General features: G+C 35.3%; 1 protein-coding gene across 11 annotated transcripts in view; it reads left to right on the plus strand.

Moving 5' to 3' along the window:
* CTNNA3 (catenin alpha 3) overlaps window positions 1-24257 on the plus strand; it is a 1864976-nt gene that overhangs the window by 1365364 nt on the left and 475355 nt on the right. The window lies entirely within an intron of this gene.

Raw genomic sequence — 24257 nt, forward strand, 5'->3', positions numbered from 1 at the left:
ATTAGACAAGCTGTTTATAGTTAATAAAAATTCATTTAGAGCTCATCTCACTACAAATTTCTTTTTTAAGTAATACCTTTATTAATTGAATAATAACATCATGATTTATTGACTATATGTTAGTCACTAATGTAGACATATGTCAGACAAATCATTTAATATATATTACCTGATTTAACACTACAACCCTAGGTTTTCATGTTGAACATTCTATCAAAGAGTTTGTTAGGTATAAGCTGGAGCTGTGTATCAAGGATTAAAACCAAGTCAAGAAGCCAAGATTTTTGAAAAATGTAATTATTGTTTACCTTAAAATTGAGTCATTAATAGAAGTCCAGTAAATAATGTACTAAGTATACAAATAAAATATTATACAATACCTGTCTTGCAAATAATATTTCAGGTTTATGTTACTTTTTATATATTAACTATGAAAAAATAATATAATTTATAAAATAATCAATAGAATAAGAATGTAAGAAAGTGCTAAGGTACAGTTTATTTTTTTTCATTTTAGCAACTTTTATTGAGTATTTTGGTAGATGTGACAATGATCCTGTTTCTGAAGTTTCAATAAAGGAGGAAGAAACAGTGTTTTTCCTCAAGGAGCCCATAGTCTAGAAGGGAGACAAACAACTAAAGAAATATGAACAGCCAGAGCATTAATAAACTCTATGTAACTAATCAATAGTTTTGACAATCAAAAAATCAAATAATTACATATAGTGTATTCTCTTTAATACTTGTACCTGCTGGATTGGTGATTATGTTATGTTCCCTGAATTATAAGTAACATTAAATATAGTATTATAAAATAACAGCCATTGTGTTAATCAGGTGAATTTTATCTAGGGGTACTCCAGGTTTATGTGAGATGAAATCAGTTAGTCTTTTTGTTGAGAACTGTTTTAATTGCCTCTTTAAATGTACTTTCAAACTGAGGAATGATAATATGTACATTGAGTGCTTTTCCATTTTGAATGTTTTACCCTCAATACTGGGATCAATAAATAAGTAAATAGTGATAGGAAAAAAGCTTCTTGAATAGGGAAAAGTCTTTTTTACATGATCTGAGCACCACTTTTTTGATGATGAATTGAAAAGCACAGGTAGCAAAAGCAAAACTAGACATATGGAATTGAAACCTGAAGGTCTTCTTCACAACAAAGGAAACAATCGACAGAGTGAAGAGACAGTTTGCTAACTGGTAGAAAATATTTACAAAAGATATACCTTATAAGGGAGGGATTAATATTCAAAATATATAAAGGGGCACAAATAATTAACTTGTAAGAAAACCATAACCAGATTTGTAAATGAGCAAAAGACTTGAATAAATGGCCAAGAGATGTATGAGAAGATTATTAACACTGCTAGTCTTCAGGGAAATGCAAATCAAACCACAATGAGAGATTACCTCACAATTGTTAAAATGATTAACATTAAAAAAGACAAAAGATAACCAATATTGGTAAGGAAGTGGAGAAAGGGACCCTTGATTATTGTTGATCAAAATGCACATTGATGTAGCCATTAAGAAAAACAGTATGGAGATTCCTCAAAAAATTAAAAATAGAACTATAATATGATCCAGCAATCCCATTTCTAGGCATATATCTAAAGGGAATGAATCAGGATTTCAGACATATCTGTATCTGCATGTTCACTGCAGCATTATTGATGAGAGCCAAGATTTGGAAACAAATGTAAGTGCTGGGCAACAAATGAATAGAGAAAAAGATGTGGTATATGTACATACAATGGACTATGATTCTGCCATGAGAAAGAAGAAAAACCTGCCATTTCTGAAAATATTGGTGAACCTGGAGGATAAAGGAATTAAGTCAGAGACAGGTATATACTGCCTAGTATCACTCATATGTGGAATATAACAATGTAGAGACTAGAATGGTGGATACTAGGAGCTGGTGAAATGGGGTAAATGGGAAGACGTTGGTAAAGCTTACAAAGTTGCAGTTATGTTGAATGAATAACTCTAAAGATCTAATGTACAGGCATGATGATTATATTTACTAATACTCTCCTGAATACAGGATAGATGCTAAAAAATAGATTTCAGTTGCTTTTGTCACACACAAAGAATAACCTTGTGGGGAGATATGCTAATTAGCTTGACTACAGTAATCGTTTCACTATGTATATGTATATCAAATCATCATGTATACATTAAATGAATGGATAGAATGAGTTATTCTATTTACCACTATGAATGAAGAAAGGAGCTAACTTACAAATGGGACTAATTTGCAAAATCAAGATACAAACATTTAATAATACAGTTAGCCATTGAAATATTTGGGGGTTAAAGGTGCCAACCCCAGTGCAGTTGAAAATCCAAGTGTAGGCCTTCCCCACCCCTCTGTAGCTGAAGTTCCACAACCACAGACTGTGTAGTTCTGTAGTACTATTTTTTGGAAAAAATCTACATAAAATTGGGCCTCAACAATTTGAACTCATGTTATTCAAGGGTAAACTGTATTTGAATGCTTATTAGAGGCCAGTCACTATGCTTTTTGTGTATATTTTTATTTAGTATTTACAGCAGTCTCAGAGATTGTTAATCTTATTTACTCCATTTTGTTAATGAAGAAACCAGGCTTAAGAAATATTGTTTGCTTTCTGAGTTTATAGAACTAGTAAGTAGCAGAGCCAAAATTATAATCTAGCACTCTGACAAATAAATCCACATACATTATTTGTGCTTTGATTCCTCTGTGTCCTATCGCTGCCCTGTTTTTTTTTGTTTGTTTGTTTTTTCTTTATTTGTTTTTCATGTATTCGTTTGACTGCACCTAGTCTCAATTGTGGCACACAAAATCTTCAGCTGCAGCATGTGAACTCTTAGTAGTGGCATGTGGGATCCAGTTCCCTGACCAAGGGTCAAATCTGGGCCCCCAGAATTGAGAGTATAGAGTCTTAGACACTGGACCACCAGAGAAGTCCCTACTGCTGTCTGTTTTGAAGTATGTTTTCAGAATGGTGGTAGTTCCTGATTTCAGATGCAGAACATGCCAGAGTTTCTGAGTAGTAGGTGAGGATCTTCTTCAGATGACAGCACAGGTCTATTGTATGGCAAGGTGATAAGCCAAGAAATTCTGCCTTTGGGCTTGATGTATTTTATAACAGATGATACTTTGATAATGTTATCTCTAAGGTTTGGTATAAAACATAGCCCACTTCTTTATTTGTCCTTTAATGTCATTTAATACTACTTTAGGACAACCCCACTTTTTCACACATATTGTCATTCACTCACTAAGTTGTGTCCACCTGCTTGCAACCCTATGGATTGCAGCCTCCAGACTCCGCTGTCCCCCACCGTCTCCCTGAGTTAGCTCTAATTCATCTCCTTTGAGTTGGTGATGCTATCTAACACATCTTAGCATCTGCCATCCCTTTCTCGTTTCACCTTCAATCTTTCCCAGCATCAGCTCTTCTTTTCCAGTGAATCAGATCTTCTTATCAGTTCAGTTCAGTTGCTCAGTCGTGTCCGACTCTTTGCAATCGCATGAACTGCAGCATGCTAGGCCTCCCTCACCATCACCAACTCCTGGAGTCCACCCAAACCCATGTCCATTGAGTCGGTGATGCCATCCAACCATCTCATCCTCTGTCGTCCCCTTCTCCTCCTGCCCTCCATCTTTCCCAGCATCAGGGTCTTTTCCAATGAGTCAGCTCTTTACATCAGGTGGCCAAAGTATTGGAGCTTCAACTCCCACCAGTCCCACCAATGAATACCCAGGACTGATCTCCTTTAGGATGGACTGGTTGGATCTCCTTGCAGTCCAAGGGACTCTCAAGAGTCTTCTCCAACACCACAATTCAAAAGCATCAATTCTTTGGCGCTCAGCTTTCTTTATAGTCCAACTCTCACATCCATACATGACCACTGGAAAAACCATAGCCTTGACTAGATGGAACTTTGTGGACAAAGTAATGTCTCTGCTTTTTAATATGCTGCCTAGGTTGGTCATAACTTTCCTTCCAAGGAGTAAGCGTCTTTTAATTTCATGGCTGCAGTCACCATCTGCAGTGATTTTGGAGCCCAGAAAAATAAAGTCTGCAACTGTTTCCCCACCTATTTGCCTTGAAGTGATGGGACCAGATGCCATGATCTTAGTTTTCTGAATGTTGAGCTTTCAGCCAACTTTTCCACTCTCCTCTTTCACTTTCATCAAGAGGCTCTTTAGTTCTTCTTCACTTTCTGCCATAAGGGTGGTGTCATCTGCATATCTGAGGTTATTGATATTTCTCCCAGCAATCTTGATTCCAGCTTGTGCTTCCTCCAGCCCAGCATTTCTCATGATGTACTCTGCATATAAGTTAAATAAGCAGGGTGACAATATACAGCCTTGACATACTCCTTTTCCTGTTTGGAACTAGTCTGTTGTTCCATGTCCAGTTCTAACTGTTGCTTCCTGACCTGCATACAGGTTTCTCAAGAGGCAGGTCAGGTGGTCTGGTATTCTCATCTCTTTCAGAAATTTCCACAGTTTGTTGTGATCCACACAGTCAAAGGCTTTGGCATAGTCAATAAAGCAGAAATAGAAGTTTTTCTGGAACTCTCTTGCTTTTTCGATGATTCAGCGGATGTTGGCAATTTGATCTCTTGTTCCTCTGCCTTTTCTAAAACCAGCTTGAACATCAGGTAGCCAAAATATGGGAGCTTCAACTTTAGCATCAGTCCTTCCAATGAATATTCAGGGTTGATTTCCTTTAGGATTGATTGGTTTGATCTTACACTCCAATGGACTCTCAACAGTCTTCTCCAGCACCACAATTTGAAATCATCACTTCTTTGGTACTCAGCCTTCTTTATGGTCCAGCTCTCACATCTGTATATGACTACTGGAAATACAAAACAAAACAAAACAAAAAAACACATAGCTTTGACTATATGGACCTTTGCAGGAAAGTGATGTCTATGTCACACATGTACCACATGTCAAAATTTTGATGCATGTAAGGTATCACGTTTGAATTTATTTATTTGTGTCTATAGCCAAATTTTGTTTCATCATTTCAATGATAATATGTTATACCTCCTGTGGATTCTTTTGTATTAAAATGATATTCTTCTAAATAATCAGCTTTTTAAAAAAAAACTTTTATTGTATTCAAAAAATATTTAATTGTCTGTACCAGATCTTAGTTGCAGCATGTGGGATCTAGTTGCCTGAACAGGGATTGAACCCAGACTCCCTACATTGGGTGTGCAGAGTCCTATACACTGGACCACCAGTAAAGTCCCAGCTTTTTTTTTTTTTAATATTGAGATTTCTAGAGCAAAAAATACAAGAGGCAAACATGGAGGAAAAGAAAAGAAATCAGATACGTATGGATAAGTATCATTGACAAAGTGTTCATGGCCAATTTTTGATGAGATGTTTTATTGGTGTAGATAATAGTAAAATAGAAAACAAAATGTATGCCAACTTTCTGAAATTGAGGAGAGCAAGGGTAATTATAGTCCATCAAACTACTATGTTTCAGCTAATATTAAGCAACAAAGTAGACCACCAACCCTACAAATAAAGTGAAATAAAGACCATAGGTAAGAGTGAAAATTACTATTTGCAACTCAACAAACATGATTAGAAAAGGAAATAAAATAGAAACGCAATAAAAGGAAAATTAAAGGAAAACAGAATCAGACCAGATGTTGTGAATCTGTTTTTCATGCAGAGATACTTAAATGCAAGAAATGGCCTTCCAGGCAAGGTTGCTGAGATGATAACACTGAATTGTTTTAAGATGGTTTGATTGGATGGTCTGGCAATAGAGGTTTAGAACTGAAAGGAGAATAAGCAGTGTAGGCAAACTGAGCTGTTTGTGCTTTTAAAAAATCATCTCATATCTTTATTTATGATCTTGAAGATTTTATTTTTCTGCTTTTTATTTAGACAGCATAAAAAACACTATGTGTTTGTTTCACATTTTTATCTGTTTACCTCATTGCTATCAGCAGCTTTTTGCTGTCATTTTACCTTTCTTCCTCATTTTATTATCATTGATTTCATTATAGTACCTCCACTAGCTTTCCCTACTGTGATCTTTATTATATGAATGTTTGTGCCATGTGCTACTGTCTTTCATCATGCTTGAATCTTGGCAAAATTTTCTTTTAACTGCAGTACTTTGTAGATAGATTGTACCGGTCCTGTGGAATTATTGTAATTGTTGGACATAGCTGCTATCCATGCCAATTTGTACTTTGGAAGTTTCTATATGATACAAAACTTGTTCCTCAGCACAGAAGTAGGAAAAAAGAACTAAGTTTTTCTTATCTTTAAATAGAAAGTTTTAAAATTTCTATGCCTCTCTTTTCCTTTATCCAATCTAAGCTGAACTAAGATGTCCACACACAAAGAACACGGATGGTACTTTGCACATTGTAAAGAGGCACCTAAAAACAATTAAATTGTGCAAAGAAAAAAAAAAAAACCCTGCAATTCGGGAGACCAGCATTTGATCCCTAGGTCAGGAAGATCCCCTGGAGAAGGAAATGGCAACCCACTCCAGTACTCTTGCCTGGAAAATCCCATGGAAGGAGGAGCCTGGTAGGCTACAGTCCATGGGGTCCCAAAGAGTTGGACACTACTGAGAGACTTTCAATGAACCAGTGAAGTTGCTCAGTGTTGTCCGACTCTTTGCGATCCATGGACTGTAGCCTACCAGGCTCCTCCTCCATGGAATTTTCCAGGCAAGGGTACTGGAGCGGGTTGCCATTTCCTTCTCCAGGGGATCTTCCCAACCTGGCAGATGCTTTACCATCTGAGCTACCAGGGAATCCCCTACTTTGGACTTTCAACAATAAATGAGTACCTAATGAAATGGTATTTATGAATTGGTTATGTAACAGAAAATTCTCCCAATAAAACACCTTTTGAATAATTTTTCATTTTTTATATGGGTATCATGCTAGCAATGAATAGAACAGAATATCAGTTACTTGTCTTCAAACTCTCATAGTTGGAGACATTAGAGACTATTGATCATATACATATCATTTTGATAGGAAAATCACTACACCTCTACTTTCACAGTCATCAAGAAACATATAAATACACAATGAACTTAAAAAAGACCCAGACATACTCATTTGATAAATCTGATCTCAGTGGAACAATCCATGGTATCAATATATAATGCAATGATGTACAAACAAAAAGAAGTGCACTATAGAGAAAGGAAATGGTCTAATCACTCTTACTCATGTCTGACACTAATCACGTTTCTTGTAGTTTGTTTATGTGCTTATTTCTGTCATTAGACTGAATTCTTTTGAAGCAAAGACAGTGACTTACTTATCTTGTCATCTCCTTTACCTGGCAAAATATCTAGTTGTAGAAACTCTATAAATAATCATTGTATAAAGGAATTTTTAAAATACCTGCTTACAATTATTACTGGTTTTCAGGCAGAAAGAGAGAGCAAAAGTAATCCTGGAAAAAATAATGGTGTTAAGGTTTATTGGGGGCATCAGGTGTATATTGACCTCAGCAATATATAGTCATTAACGGTTGTGTGGTTAGTTATCTACATCTTACCTATTGAGGTTTGCTCTTTAATAACATTGTTAATTAGAGAGAACATGATTTAAAATGATAATCATTAAAATGACAGGACATATATTGTGACATATAGGATTATTTTACAAAAAATAAATGCTTTACAAAAAATAAAAATTATCCATAATGTAGCTAACTATTAAAAGCTACTGTTAGGAGCTTGAAAATGTCTTTCCAGATTTTTTCTGGAAAAGTGTGTAATGATACACTATATTATAAACAAATATATAAATATTTTTTTTTCAAATTTTATTTTTATTTATTTTTTCTTTTTTTCTTTTTTTCTTTTAGTTGGGGGCTAATTACTTTACAATATATAAACATATTTTATAAAAATGCTTTTTAAATAGATATAAAGCCTGATTTTTCCACTATAATTAGCATATAAGCATCCTTTTATGCAATTTTATAAACTTCATAAATTTTTTAAACATTTCAACAAATGAAGGTATTTATATTAACCAATGTTCAGTGTGCATTATAAAATAAACTCATTATATTTATTTCAATCATTAGCTACAGTTTAAATTTTATTCTGACATAAATTCATAAATCTACATATGTACAGGAGGGCATTTTGGTTTACTAGAAAAGGAATTTCTTTTAGAGTAATAATTTTGGGACTGTCATTTTCTGACCTCACTCAACCAATCTATTGCATATATCAAAGAGTAAATTCATTTCTCTAAAATGTTTAATAGCTATTCCAGTGATTTGTTGTTTGCCATTGCTAAATTGCTCATAAATATTTCTGTATCTGTCACAGAAAAGAATTTTAAAGGGCTTTTTTACCTTTTAATTAGGTAGGTTTTCCATAGCATTTCCATAAACTGGGTCTATTTGCAAGGTGTTAATACATGTCATCAACTTTAGATATCACTATGATGTGGATACCCAACTTATAATTAGGTGAAAAGCTTATAATCATTCTGTTGAAATTTTAATTCATCTAGTTTCACTTAGAGATCTCAATACTTTTAAATTAAGTTGTGTAAGTTGCATTGTTACTTATTTCTGCCAAATTACATCTTACCTATTAGGAGAAAAAAGAAAAAAAAAAACAACTAGATCTAACCAAAAGAGATTTTTAGTATTGTCTTAATATCTGAATAAATCATTGTTTATTCAATAAGATTTTGGATTCAGTGTATTTTTCAAAGTTAAATTAGAAAATCAAATGACAGCATATAAACACGTAATATGACAAGAAAAAGAGAACTCTTTAGAGAAAAGTTATTGATACTGTTGACATTGGAAAACAGTACAGAGGTTAAAGTCTGGTTATGAGTTGGATCCATTACAGAATCTTCTAGATTGCATTGTAAGAACTTCATGAAGAAACTCCAAGGAGCAGTAAATAATAAACACAGACTCTTTTTTATAAATAAGTTCATTTGTATCATTTTTTAAAGATTTTGCATTTAAATGCTATCATAAGACATTTCTCTTTCTCTGACTTATTTTACTCAGTGTGATAATCTCAAAATCCATCTACGTTGCTGCAAATGGCATTATTTCATTCTTTATAATGGCTGAGTAATATTCTGTTGTGTATATGTAGCACATCTTCTTTACTGATTTCTCTGTTGATGAACATGTAGGTTACTTCTATGTCTTGGCTGTTGCAAATAGCACTGCAATGAAGATTGGAGTGTACGTACCCTTTTGGATTATGTTCTTCACTGGATATATGCCCAGGAATGAGATTGCAGGATCAGACTTAGAAAACGAACTTATGTTTACAAAGGGGTGAAATGTTGGGGAAGGGATAGTCAGAGAGTTTGAGATTGACATATACACACTGTTATTTTTTTTTTAATTTTACTTATTTATTTATTATTTTTGACCGTACTGGGTCTTTGTTGCTGCACAGGCTTTCTCTAGTTGCAGCGAGCAGGGGCTCCTCTCTAATTTCAATGTATGGGCTTCTCATTGCAGTGGCTTCTCCTGCTGCAAAGCAGAGGCTCTAGGACACACAGGCTTCAGTAGTTGTGACTCATGGGCTCAGTAGTTGTGGTTCCTGGGTTCTAGAGTACAGATTCAGTAGTACTGGCACATTAATTTATTTGCTTTGTCATGTGGGATCTTCCCGGACCAGAGATCAAAACTGTGCCTCCTGCATTGGCAGGTGGATTCCTCATCACTGAGCCACCAGGGAAGCCCCATACTGCTGTTTTTAAAATGGATAAGTGACAGGACCTAATACTGTATAACACAGGAAATTCTGCTCAATATTCTGTAACAACCTAATTGGGAAAAGAATTTGAAAAAGAATAAATACGTGTATATGTATAACTGACTCACTTTACTTGAAACTAACACAATATTGTTAATCAACTGTACTCCAATATAAAATAAAAAGTTGAAAAAAATAGACACAGACACTTTAGAAATCTGAACTGATATGAAGTATACTTCATTCCTTGGAAGATGGTACCTATATATTATAAGCAGTATGTTTTGGGTGCTCAGTCACTCATTCGTGTCTGACTCTTTGTGACCCAAAGGACTGTAGCCGGCCAGGCTCCTTTGTCCATAGAATTTTCTAGGTGAGAAAACTGGAGTGGGTTGACGATTCCTACTCCAAGGGATCTTCCCAACCAAGGGATTAAACTCACATCTCTTGCATCTCCTCTACTGCATTTGCAGGTGGATTTTTACTACTAGCACCACTTGGGAAGCATATATTTTCCCCTTCACTTTTTTTCCCCCTTCACTTTTTATCAGTCCTTATAATTTGCTGTCCAATTACCTGTAGTTTTGTAGGGATTTCAATGTTGTTTTAAAAAAAATAATGCTGATCCAGAATATTTTGTGAATAACACCAATTTGGAGATTGGAAATCACAACTTGTATTTGCTTCTGACCTCATGGTTCTATCCACATGCATAGCAAATTCCATATTTTAATAGGTTCCATGAAACAGTTACTAATGACTGAAAAAGATAATTTATTTCATGAAGTCTACTTTGTAAATTTTTGTGCATTTGAGAGCAAAATATAAGAGAAATATAAAGTTCAACCAAAGAACATTGTGACCAAGTTTAAAATAAATGTTCTGACTAGGAAAATGAACTTCCCTAAGGTGTATGTCCAATAATAGCCTTGTCCTTTTTAATTGTTACCCTCATTTTTTTTTCTTTTTAATTGTTACCCCTTTTTTTTCTTTTTAATATGAAAAATGTTTTTAGAAAGGGGTTGAAGCAATCAAATTACATACTTAATATTCTGGAAATATAAGGAAAAAAATAAATATTATTTACATTTATTTTTCCAGGCTACAAACCACTCATTTGTTAATCATTTTTCTGTATATTTGCCATTTTATGTACTTTATTCTTTGAGTTTCTGTCCTACTATATGTTACATATACCTCAAGGAAGTCATTAAAAATAGTTCAGGATTTCTTCTCTCTGTGCCCAAAATTAAAAACTTCACAGTTAGACACCCAAGTTGTTCTGTATTTTGAACTATAAGCAAGGAATAGCACCCAAATGAGTACTGACTGTTTTCCTTACAAGAGTATCCAGCAACAGAGGCATCCAACTTTAGCATCCAATGTGCAGAAATTGAATGGCTTTATTGCATAATATGGGAGAATTGCTCACTACTGTCTGTTCCTGCTGACAGTCCTGATGTTCAGTCTGGTAATAGCCTCAAAGCTAATTTTTTTTTTTTTTTTTTTAGCTCAGTACTTTGATATTAGATGTTAATGTGTTTCTGGTCTATAGGAAGAGAAGCAATGAGACAATTAAGCAAGAATTCAGTCTAGGGGTAGTCAGTGCAAGAAAGTAAGGATTGAATGAGAAAACCTAAGGTTTGGTTTACTTTTTCTGTCTGTTTTGTCAAGATAAATGCAGCATAAAATGCAATAACCTGGACTTTTGCTTTGACGTCAGAATAGCCAAATGGCTGAGGCATTAAACTGCATTTGCTAATTTCTTCTTCTATGGCTATCTTCTCCGTTGATGTGTCTAGAAAGCTTCAGGTTCCCTCTTCATGGAATTCTCCAGGCGAGAGTACTAGAACAGGTACTCTTCTCCAGGGGATCTTTCCAACCCAGGGATCAAACCTGGGTCTCCCACATTGCAGGCAGATTCTTTACCATCTGAGCCAATAGGGAAGCCAATGTCTCTATACAGATCCCAAATATTGATATTAGTAGAGCCCTGGCCATGTGAGCTTTATAAAATTAAAATTATGCCTCTAAATATGCTTAGATTATATTTCATTCCCAGTTAGAATTAATGTGAAAACTTATTAATGCCTTCAGTTATATTTTTATAAAATTTAGAAAATATTTTAAATCTACAATTTCTCCTTCCCATAGTACATTTAGGTTAGCAGAATAATATAATTATAGAATTACTATATTTTAAAGTCAGATGAGACCCTAGCATTTCTAGGACCCTAGTAAGTGAGACAAATTTGATTTTGAGTTGTGGTTCAATTAATGTAACTATGAATTCTGGAAAGATGCATTTCTGCTCAAAGACTTGATTTCTTCATCTTTAAAACTGATAGGTAAGGTGGTATAGCTACTTTGGAAGGCAGGTTGGCAGTTTCTAAGAAAGCTAAAAGCATATTCAACATATGATCTAGAAATCACACTTCTTGGTAATTACCAAAATGAAATGAAAACTTACATCCATACAAAAACATGCACACAGATGTTTATAGCAGGTTTTTTTCATAATTGCTGGATGCATAAAACCTGGATGCAATCAAGATGTCCTTCAGTAGGTGAACGAATAAATAAACTGTAGCATATCCCAGCAATGGAATATTATCCAGTTTTAAAAAGAAATGAGCCAGCAAGCCATGGAGGAAACTTAAGTGCATATTGCTAAATGAAAGAAGCCAATCTGAGAAAGATACATACTGCATGATTTCGATTATATGACATTCTGAAGAGGCAAAACTATGGAGACAGTAAAAAGATCTGTGGTTGCCAGGGGTTGGGGGGGGGATAGGTGAATGGTTAGAGTAATTTTTAGGGCACTGCATCTGTTCTGTATGACACTATAATGGTGGATATATGTCATTATACATTTGTTCAGATCCAAGGAATGTAAAATAACAAGAGTGAACTCTAATGTATTAAACTACGGACATTGGGTGATAATGATGTGTCAGTGTAGATTCATGGACTATAAACAATATACTACTCTGGTTGAGTATGTTGATATTGGGGAGACTGTGGATAGAGGGTAAGTAGGAACTTTCATACTTCCTACTCAATGTTGCTATGAAAGTAAAACTTCCCTTAAAAATAAGGTTTATTAATTTTTAAAAAATGTAAGCAAGAGACTTATTCCCTAGGGTTATTATAAGAATTTAATGAAATAATGTGCATATGTTGCTTATCATATACACATTATGGAAAACAGGCTTTCCAGAATTATTTGTTAAAAAGCAAATAGGTGATAAGAGATGTTACTGTGTAAAAGCAAAGAAAGAATTGGGAAAAGGATCAAATTTTTTTCTTAGTTGTATTCTTTGAAAGTTGAAGAATGTTCAGAATTCCTGCTACATTAATTGTAGATATTTGTAAATTATGAATGATATTTAATATGTAAGATTGAACATTAATAGTTTCCTTCCAGTTTAGAAACCGAACACAGTGCTTGTTAAAGGTCTAAAGTGGACTTGGCACTGAATACTGGATGTCTGAAGAATCTCCTTTGTTGGTAGAATTGTTGACCCAATATTTATTTATTAGCTACATTATATAGTTTACATTAGTGTTCACTCTGTGTTATAAATTTTATGAATTTTACAAATGTAGTGATGACATGTATCTATCATGAAAGTATCATACAAAATAGTTTCATTATGCTGAAAATCCCCTGTGTTCCATTTATTCATTCCTCCCTTTTTACCAATGGAACTCTGGCAAACACTGATATTTTTTTTTTTTTTTTACTGTGTCCATAGTTTTAGCCTTTTCCAATATGTCATATAGCTGAAATACTACAGTATGTAACCTTTTCATATTGACTTAATTCATTATCAATATGTATTTAAATTTCCGCCATGTCTTTTTGTAGCTTGATATTGAATAGCTGATTTGTTTTCATTGCTGTTTAATATTCCACTGTATCAATGTATAACAGTTTCCTTATTCATTCTTCTATTGATAGAGAATGGTTGCTTGCAAGTTTTGGTAATTATAAGCCAAACTTCAATAAATATTCATATGAAGGTTTTGTGTAGACGTAAGCTTTCAACTCATTTGAGTAAATACCAAGGAACACAACTACTAGATCATATGTTAAGAGCTTGTTTGGTTTTCATGTCAATGTATGGCAAAACAAATACAATATTGTAAAGTTAAAAAATAGATAAATAAACTAATTTAAAAAAAATGCCAAATTGGCTTTCAAAGTGGCCATACAGTTTTGCATTTCCACCAGCAATGAATGAGAGTTCCTGTTGCTCCTAATCTCTCAGTGCTTGGTATCTCAGGGTTCTGAATTTTGGTCATTCTAATAGTTGTGCAGTTTTAATTGCCTATCTCATTGTTTTAATTGCAGTTCCCTGATGATATGTAATGTTAAGCATATTTTCATATGCTTACTCTTCATCTGTATGTTTTCTTTGGGTGTCTGGTCAGATCTTATTCTAATATTTTTAGATATTTTTGTTTTATTTTTTTGTTGAATTTTAAGAATTCTTTGTAGATTTAGAATACCAGTCTTTGGCAGATGTATTTTGCAATTTTTTCCCCCTAATCTGTGGCTTGCCTTTTCATTCACTTAACAGTGCCTTTCACAGAGCAGATGTTTCAAATTTTATTAAGTCCACTTTGTTAATTTTTCTTTCTTCCTTTCTTTTTTTTTTTTTACTTTTGGTGTAGTATTTAAAAAGTCATTTCCAAATTCAAAGTTAACCTAGATTTTCTCCTAGGAGTTTTAAAGTTTTGCATCTTATGTGTAGATTTATGATTCCACATTTAATTTATCATTCACATTTTTCCCCTGGATACAAAAAATACTTGAAAAATTAGTACCTACCAAGACGAAATATACAAAGTATAATTTTTCAAAATCGAAAGCAAGATTTTTACAGATTTAAAGTGTTACAAGTTTATTATTGGGAGACACAATAATGCTTGTTTAAGAACTGGATAAAGAAGGAAAGGCTAAATAAAATATCTTAAAGAAAAACTGGCTAACGTTCTGACAGAGTAGTAAAAATGTAAGCTTTAGAGTATTATTTTCCATAAAAATTATTCCCATCTCTATCAAAAATTTATTTGCATTCCTATGGGCCAAGAATTACTAGCTTTGCTATCCCTTTTAAACAAATTGAGCATCTACAGAATTGTAAAATTTCCTAACCGATAGTAAAAAGTGAGTGGAAGAAAGATACACACTGCTGGAGAATTAGATATCTGCCAGGTACGCTTGGTTCACAATGTCTGATGACAAGCAATAGTACCTTTTGCCTGTTTTTAAGCTTTTGACTTGTCTTTAATTCACAAAGAAAACTGTTATAAGAGCCTGCTTAAGACTTATGAAAAGAAACACGAAAGCTTCAGTGACTTTCTGTGTGTGTTTTATTTCTATAGAATTATATCTGCATAAATTCTTCAGAATTCTTTAAGTATAGTTTGGTAAAGAACTAGTTTGGGAATAGCAATCTTTATGTTTCTTTTGATTGTTGTCAGGAGTGTGTCAAGTAAGTCTGAGCTGGTTCAAGTCCAATGAAGAATAAATGGCTTATAGTGAAATTGAGCAAACTTTAAAATTTAACAAACTGATAAAGATTAACAAAACTTGATGATAAAATGATAAGATGAAGGGATAATTTTGACTATTATCTTTGGGGAAGAATAAAAGACAATGAAAGAAAGTAATTCTTACCAATATTTTACAATAACTATAAATTGAGTAAAATTTTTTAAAATTGTAAATCAGTATATTCTAAACCTGCAACTTATATAATATTTTACATCAAATATACTTCAATTAAAATTAAAAAAAAAATAGAAAATAATTCTTTCCGGTTACTGGATTGTAAACCTTTTACAGACAGGGATTTGCCTATTTATCTTCTATATAATCTACATTTTCTAACACATCATAATACTTAGTCTCAGGAAAGGAGATAGAGGAAGGTTTTAAGGATGCAGAAAAGGGATGCAAAATTTCAAAAGCTTTTGAATTTAGCTACATACATATTCTTTATTCTCAAAATAACACTTGCCTAAATCTTTATGTAGGATATTAGTTAATTTGGAGAACAATTTTCAAGATCAAATCTTACTAAAAAGAAATTTTGGCTACCTTTAGGTAGATACACAAACAGCAATTTAACATATGCTGGTTGTTTTCCATTGGCTTTTTAGCTTCATGTGTTTTTGTTAAAAAGAGAAAATAAAATTATTGTGTAGTTGCCTATGTAATGAATTTTAAATTTACAGGTATAGATCCAAGTGTACAAAAATGGAAACTTATTTTCTTCTAATTAAGATTAGTTAAATCTCTGAGCTCTTGTACAGTGGGTTGCTAACCTTTATCTTGCCAATATATGAAATCTAACCTCTTATGGCTTAAAACATAGTCTCTTTAGAATAAAAGTTTTTTTCTTTATTAAAATATTCATTTCTCTCTTCTTTTCTTCTCAGAATTTTGTTTTACATATGCACATATCAGGGGGAAGAAACAGTTGGTGTTATATTATTCCCCATTCAATGGATTATAGCATAGACACTCTACCTCTTTAGGTTTTGCCATTGATCTATTCAAAGCCCAGCTTTGGGAATTAAAAGAAAGCAACTTTTACCTCTCAATGGACATGAGTTTGAGCAAGCTCTGGGAGATGGTGAAGGACAGGGAAACCTGGTGTGCTGCAGTCCATGGGGTTGCAAAGAGTCAGACAGAACTGAGCAACTGAACAACAACAACCCCTCAACTAAGTATGACTTTTACTTCCACTTTAGGTCTGTTCTTTGGGCTATGGATTTATACAATTCTGCTTTAGAGGTTAAAAGTCAATAAATTAACTTCTTCTCACTGGATTTTGTTTGTTTCTACTTTCCTTGAGGCAAGTTCTATCTTTAATTGTAGAAAACAGAAGAATTAAAAAATCATAGAAAACATTTATATGTATTTCAAAATTTTATTGTGGCTATACTTGCTGCAGTGACTAAAGATGGAGTCACCCAGAGAAGTCTGCAACAAATGAAATATCTTGTAGTCTAAGATCAGTTCCTTTATTGCCCTGTTTATTACTGTTTTCCAGCAAAACAGAAGTCACCCTTTGCATCTCAGAATAGCTATAAAAGAAGCGATAGAAATTGGTAGTAGTTCAGCAATTCTATGCTCTTAAAATAATGTGCTTCAAGATTTTCAGTAACACTAGGACTTTTCATCACTCGCTCCAAATCAAATGTTAAGCTGACACTCTGAAGTGATTAAGACATATCTTCAACCAATCCTTCAAAATGTGTAATACATTTGACCCTTGAAAAACATGGGTTTGAACTGCACAGGTCCACTTATACAAGGATAATTTTCAATAGTAAATATCACAGTACTACGCCGTCCGGGGTTTGTTGAATCTTCAGGGGAACTGGGGATATGGAGACTTAACTACAAGTTATATACAAGTTAACCCCAACATTGTTCAAGGGTCAACAGTTGCTGAGTATACTTGTTTCATAATAACATTTTCTTTCTTTTAAACCTCATTGTCAAAATTATGTAATTGTTGAGTCCAGGTATGTCTGTAATTGAGAAAAAAGTAAATTTGGAGGTGGCACTCCTAATAATTTTCATATGTCTAAAGAGCTTCCCTGGTGGTTTAGTGGTGAAGTATCTGCCTGCTAATGTAGGAGATGTACATTGGATCCTGGGAGGTGAAGATCCCCTGAAGAAGGAAATGGCAGGCCACTCCAATATTCTTGCCTGGAAAATCCCATGGACAGAGGAGCCTGGAGGGCTTCAGTCCATGGGGTCAACAAAAGTCAGACACGGCTTAGTGACTAAACAACAACAAGAGAGTAAACTCATTCTAACAGTTAAAGACTTAAGAGATACATCAGTAGAAAGTTTTTCACAAAGTATTTGTTTTTTTATTTCCTTGCTAGAGATGTGGGGTTATAAAGCTAGACCTAAAACCTTCAGCAATCATGAAGGCATTTTTAATTACATAAATTCACCTGAAATATGACTAGTAAAGAAATAATTGTTTTTAAGAAATTAACTTAATGTTGAGTTACTGTGTATGTGGGAGGTGCCCATTCTTTTTTTTTTTTTCTTTTTCTGGCACTCTATGTTTAGCATTTCATGCAAATAATTGTTGCTGGCATTTTGTGAAACATTCAGCATAATGGGAAAGTGTCACAATAATGGAAATCTTGCAAAAACCTTTCTTAATGTTTCTGTGCTATATTTAATATTAGTAATTCAAAAAATCATTTAGTCATCATCTCCAACGTTCTCAATAAAACTGCTTCAGATAAACTCTGTTACATGCTTCTTGTCATTTATTTCCCTTATTTTACATTGTATGTTTTCATGTAAGATTTTTATTTTCATATCTGACTCTACCTCTATAATTCTTCACCATAATTAACACTATGGCTTTTTACTGTGTTGCTCAGTCTAAAGCAATAACCACACAAACTTCTAGAAGGCCAAGAAAAAAAGAATCAGAAAAATTCTTACTGTATTTTTTATTCTCTGCTTAAAGTAATAAAATAATTTATAACTATAAATCTCCTTGTTTTATAGAAAAAGTGAACATCTAATCATTGTTAGTGAATATTCTTTGTGCATTTTTCCTGTGCAAAATCATAGAAAAAAATAGTTCATGACAGCTATGATTTCCCCTTTAATTAAACAGAAATTACTGAGTTTATTAGATCATTAATCTTCTAAGAATGAGCAATGTTTTTTCTTTCCTAAATATCTTTTCACTTTCGTAGAACTGAGCAAAAACAGCTCTGCAATCTAAAATTAAGCAACCATAGTGAATACAGATTAAACATTTATTGAGTACATATATATATTTTTTTAATCTTCCCATCATACTTGGAAAGTAACAGTTTCTTAATGTGTCATTAAAGGGTGCATCTGTGGATTTCTTAAAATCTGGTAATTATTATGCCTTCCACATTTATACTTGTACTTCAGTTCCAAGGGAAATATGATGGTGATGATACACATGTGCTTTCTGTTGAGATGGGACTGTGCCTGGATTTATTATAGGCCTTAATGACACGTTCATAACTGAATGCTACAAATTAGGTTAAAACTCCAGTGAATTTTTAATGAAGGTTTTCAGTACTTAATCTTTTTTATTCAAATGAACTTACTGCCCTTAATATGGGTTAAACTGACTAAATGTAAGGCTAAAGAAATGTGTCTACCAATGTTTACAACCCATAATTTAGGATTTAGACAAAATAATTTACTATCCCCAGGTGCATCTTATAAGAAGAATTCATTCATTCATTCAATAGACGTTCTTATTACCCTAACAGATGCCATGTATTTTGCCAAGGGCTAGATACCTCAAGGAATAAGATAAAATTCCTGCACTTGTATTTATTTGCCTGTCTACTAGAGAGATAGTTTCATTTGTACATTATTAAAACACAGAAAGAAGCTCTAATGAAAACATGTAAACTATTTTATGTGAAACCCAAACATCATGGAACTGAATTTGCCTGTCCTGAGGCAGGGCATTTAACTAGTGTTTTGAAAGAATACTATGAGCAAGCAGGCCAGAAGGGATTGGCAATTGTGATATTATGGTTTAGAATAAGAAGTATATATCAGTCAGTCTCTCCTATCAGGAAGCTTCCATAAGCCTCTTATCCTTCTGCATCAGAGGGTAGACAGACTGAAAATCACAATCACAGAAAACTAACCAATCTGATCAGATGGACCACAGCCTTGTTTCACTCAATGAAACTATGAGTCATGCCGTGCAGGGCCACCTAAGACGGTCCGGTCATGGTGGAGAGTTCTGACAAAACGTGGTCCCCTGGAGAAAGGAATGGCAAACCACTTCAGTTTTCTTGTCTTGAGAACCCCATGAACAGTATGAAAGTGTAAAAAGATAGGACACTGAAAAATGAACTCCCCAGGTTGATAGGTTCCCAATATGCTACCGGAGATCAGTGGAGGATTAACCCCAGAAAGAACGAAGAAACCGAGCCAAAGCAAAAACAACATCCAGTTGTGGATGTGACTGGTAATGGAAGCAAGGTCTGATGCTGTAAAAGGCAATATTGCATAGGAACCTGGAACGTTAGGTCCATGAATCAAGGCAAAATGGAAGTGGTCAAACAGAAGATGGCAAGAGTAAACATTGACATGTTAGGAATCAGCAAACAAAAATGGACTGGAATGGGTGAATTTAACTCACATGATCATTATATCTACTACTTTGGACAAGACTCCCTTAGAAGAAATGGAGTAATCATCATAGTCAACAAGAGTCCGAAATGCAGTACTTGGATGCAATCTCAAAAACGACAGAACGATCTCTGTTCATTTCCAAGGCAAACCATTCAATATTACAGAAATCCAAGTCTATGCCCTGACCAATAATGCTGAAAAAGCTGAAGTTGAATGGTTCTATGAAGACCTACAAGACCTTCTGGAACTAACATCCAAAAAAGATGTCCTTTTCATTATAGGGGACTGGAATGCAAAAGTAGGAAGTCAAGAAACCCCTGGAGTAACGGGCAAATTTCCCCATGGAGTACGGAATGAAGGAGGGTAAAGGCTAATAGCATTGTGCCAAAAGAAGGCACAGGTCATAACAAACACCCTCTTCTAATAACACAAGAGAAGATTCTACACATGGACAACACCAGATGGTCAATACTGAAATCAGATTGATCATATTCTTTACAGCCAAAGATGGAGAAGCTCTATACAGTCAGCAAAAACAAGACTGGGAGCTGACTGTCGCTGAGATCATGAACTCCTTATTGCCAAATTCAGACTTAAATTGAGGAAAGTAGGGAAAACCACTAGACCATTCAGGTATGACCTAAATCAAATCCCTTATGACTATACAGTGGAAGTGACAAATAGATTCAAGGGATTAGATCTGATAGACAGAGTGCCTGAAGAACTAATGATTAAGGCTCATGACATTGTACAGGAGGGAGTGATCAAGACCAACCCCAAGAAAAAAAAATGCAAAATGGCAAATGGTTGTCTGAGGAGGCTTTGGAAACAACTATGAAAAGAAGCGGAGAAGGCGATGGCACCCTACTCCAATACTCTTGCCTGGAAAATCCCATGGACAGGGGAGCCTGGTGGGCTGCCATCTATGGGGTCACACAGAGTCGGACATGACTGAAGCGACTTAGCAGCAGCCGCAGCAGCAGCATGAAAAGAAGAGAAGAAAAGGCAAAGGAGAAAAGGAAAGATATACCCATTTAAATGCAGAGTTCCAAAGAATAGCAAGAAGAGATAAGAAAGCCTTCCTCAGTGATCAATGCAAAGAAATAGAGGAAAACAATAGAGTGGGAAAGACTAGAGATCTCTTCAAGATTTAGAGATAACAAGGGAACTTTTCATGGAGATATGGGCACAATAAAGGACAGAAATGATATGGACCTAACAGAAGCAGAAGTAGTTAGAAAGAGATGGAAAAAATACACAGAACAACTATACAAAAAAGGACTTCATGACCCAGATAATCATAATGCTGTGATCATTCACCTAGAGACAGATATCCTGGAATGCAAAGCCAAGTGTACATGAAGCATCACTAGGAACAAGGCTAGTGGAGGTGATGGAATTCCAGCTGAGCTATTTCAGAAAAACATCTACTTCTGCTTTATTGACTATGCCAAAGCCTTTGACTGTGTGGATCACAACATTCTGTGGAAAATTCTCAAGAGATGGGAATACCAGACCACCTACCTGCCGCCTAGAAATCTGTATTCATACATTGATTCATCAACAGTTAGAACTGGACATGGAACAACAGACTGGTCAAATCGGGAAAGGAGTACATCAAGGCTGTATATTGTCACCCTGCTTATTTAACTTATATGAAGAGTACATCATGCGAATTGCTGAGCTGGATGAAGCACAAGCTGGTATCAAGATTGCCGGGAGAAATATCAATAACCTCAGATATGCAGATGACACCACCCTTATGGCAGAAAGTGAAGAAGAGCTAAAGCGCCTCTTGATGAAAGTGGAAGAGGAGAGTGAAAAAGTTGGCTTAAAACTCAACATTCAGAAAACTAAGATCATGGCATCTGGTCCCATCACTTCATGGCAAATAGATGGGGAAACAGTGGAAACAGTGATAGACTATTTTGGGGCTCCAAAATCACTGCAGATGGTGACTGCAGCCATGAAATTAGAAGACCTCATTCCTTTAAGAAAAGTTATAACCAACATAGACAGCTTATTAAAAAGCAGAGACATTACTTTGCCAACAAAGGTCCATTTAGTCAAAGCTGTGGTTTTTTCCAGTAGTCAAGTATGGATGTGAGAGTTGGACTGTATAAAAATCTGAGCACCAAAGAATTGATGCTTTTGAACTGTGGTGTTGGTGAAGACTCTTTAGAGTCCCTTGGACTGCAAGGAGATCCAACCAGTCCATCCTGAAGGAAGTCAATCTTGAATATTCTTTGGAAGGACTGATGCTAAATCTGAAATTCCAATATTTTAGCCACCTGATGTGAAGAACCAGCTCATTGGAAAAGACCCTGATTCTGGGAAAGATTGAAGGCAGAAGGAGAAGGGGACGACAGAGGATGAGATGGTTGGATGGCATCACCAACTCAATGTATATGAGTTTGAGTAAACTCTGGGAGTTGGTGATGGACAGGGAGGTCTGGCCTACTGTAGTCCATGGGGTCACAAAGAGTTGGACAGGACTGAGAGACTGAACTGACTGACTTGGCATTTTCCTATTTCTGGCACAAAGCTCCTAAAACCCTTGGAATGCTCAAAGTGATAAGAGCAATAAAGGTGTCTTTAGTTATGTTAATTAAGTGATTTTGAGGTCTCCCCCCAAGGATGGAGGCTGAATGACAGGGCATCCAACCATGTGATTAGAGGGCTTCAGTTCCTCCTCTTTACTTCTGGGAAGGGTAGAGGGGCTGGAGGCTGAATTGATTACCAGTGGCCAATGATTTAATTAATTGAGCCTATGAAATAGAGCCTCCATAAAATCCCCAAATGATGGGGTTTAGAGAGCTTTCAGGTTGTTGAGCCAATGGAGATCTGGGGAAAGTGACATGCCTGGAGAAGGCATGGAAAGTCTGTGTCCTTCCCTTTCCTTACTCTCTGCTTCTCTTCCATCTGGCCATTCCTGAGTTATAAAAGTTACATCTAGTCAGTAAAATGTTTCTGAGTTTTTTGAGCTACTCTAGTAAATAAATCTGGAGAAGGCAATGGCAACCCACTCCAGTGTTCTTGCCTGGAGAATCCCAGGGACGGCAGAGCCTGGTGGGCTGCTGTCTATGTGGTCGCATAGAGTTGGACACTACTGAAGTGACTTAGCAGCAGCAGCAGCAGCAGTAGCAGCAGTAAATTAATCATGCCAAAAAAGGAGGTTGTGGGAACCTCTGATTTATAGCCAGTTGGTCAACTTGGATGGGTGTCTGAAGTCTGAGGAGGGGGTCATGGGAACCTTTAGTTTGTAGCAGTTAGTCAGAAGCACAGGTGAAAATCTTGGCTTATGATTGGTGTCTGTAGTATGCGTGAAAAGTGGTAGTCTCGTGAGAGTAAACCCTTAATCTGTGGAATCTGATGCTATCTCCATATGTGTGTGTGTGTGTTAATTGCTCATTCGTGTCCGACTCGGTGACTCCATGGGCTGCAGAACTCCTATATGCCAGGCTCCTCTGTCCATGGAATTCTCCAGGCAAGAATACTGGAGTGGGTTGCCATTCCCTTCTCCAGGGCATCTTCTGGACCTAGGGATTGAACCCGGGTCTCCTGCTTTGCAGACAGATTCTTTACTGTCTGAGCCACCTGGCAAGAACACATCTCCAGGTAGACAGTGTTGGAACTGAGTTAAATTCCAGAACCCCCAGCTCTTGTACAGAGAGTTGCTAGTTGGTGTGGAAAAGCCTACACACACAAACACATATACAGACTTAAGTGAAATTGGGTCTAGAAACCCAAAAGAGCAGTCTTGGTCAAGATTCTAGTACGCTCACTGGCACAGAGGCTTGAAAAATTATGGCAGGCTTGGAAAATTATTAAAGAAATGTAACTGAAGCATAAGAGGCCTACAGAGGAATAGTAGACATCAAGTCTTAGAAGTTCACCGGGGACCATATTCTTTGGTAGTCTGGATTTTATGCTTTGCACAATAAGAGGAAGGTGTGACTCTGCAAAGAAATAGCTTTATGAATACCTGTCTTGTGTAGCCTATCTGCAGAAAATCAGCAAGTCCAGAGAGAAGAGAGAAAGTGAGAAAGTTAACAATATGTTCTGGAATTACTGAGGCCTTTTTTTTTTGTAGTTGTTTTCTGTGCATATTTTGAAGTAATAGAGGCTTAAAATATTTTGGATGGGGATTCATTTAATAAAGACAGAAACCATTATTTTAGTATCCTTTTAATTTCTTAGAAATATCATTGCCCATGCTTGTTGATATTCCACATGTTTACTCAGCTCCACTCATTAGTTTTATCTGGGAGCATTAACCATTTTATAG

Source organism: Giraffa tippelskirchi, chromosome 2 (assembly GCF_054371585.1).
Source record: "Giraffa tippelskirchi isolate mGirTip1 chromosome 2, T2T-mGirTip1v1.2.pri, whole genome shotgun sequence".
NCBI lineage: Eukaryota > Metazoa > Chordata > Mammalia > Artiodactyla > Giraffidae > Giraffa > Giraffa tippelskirchi.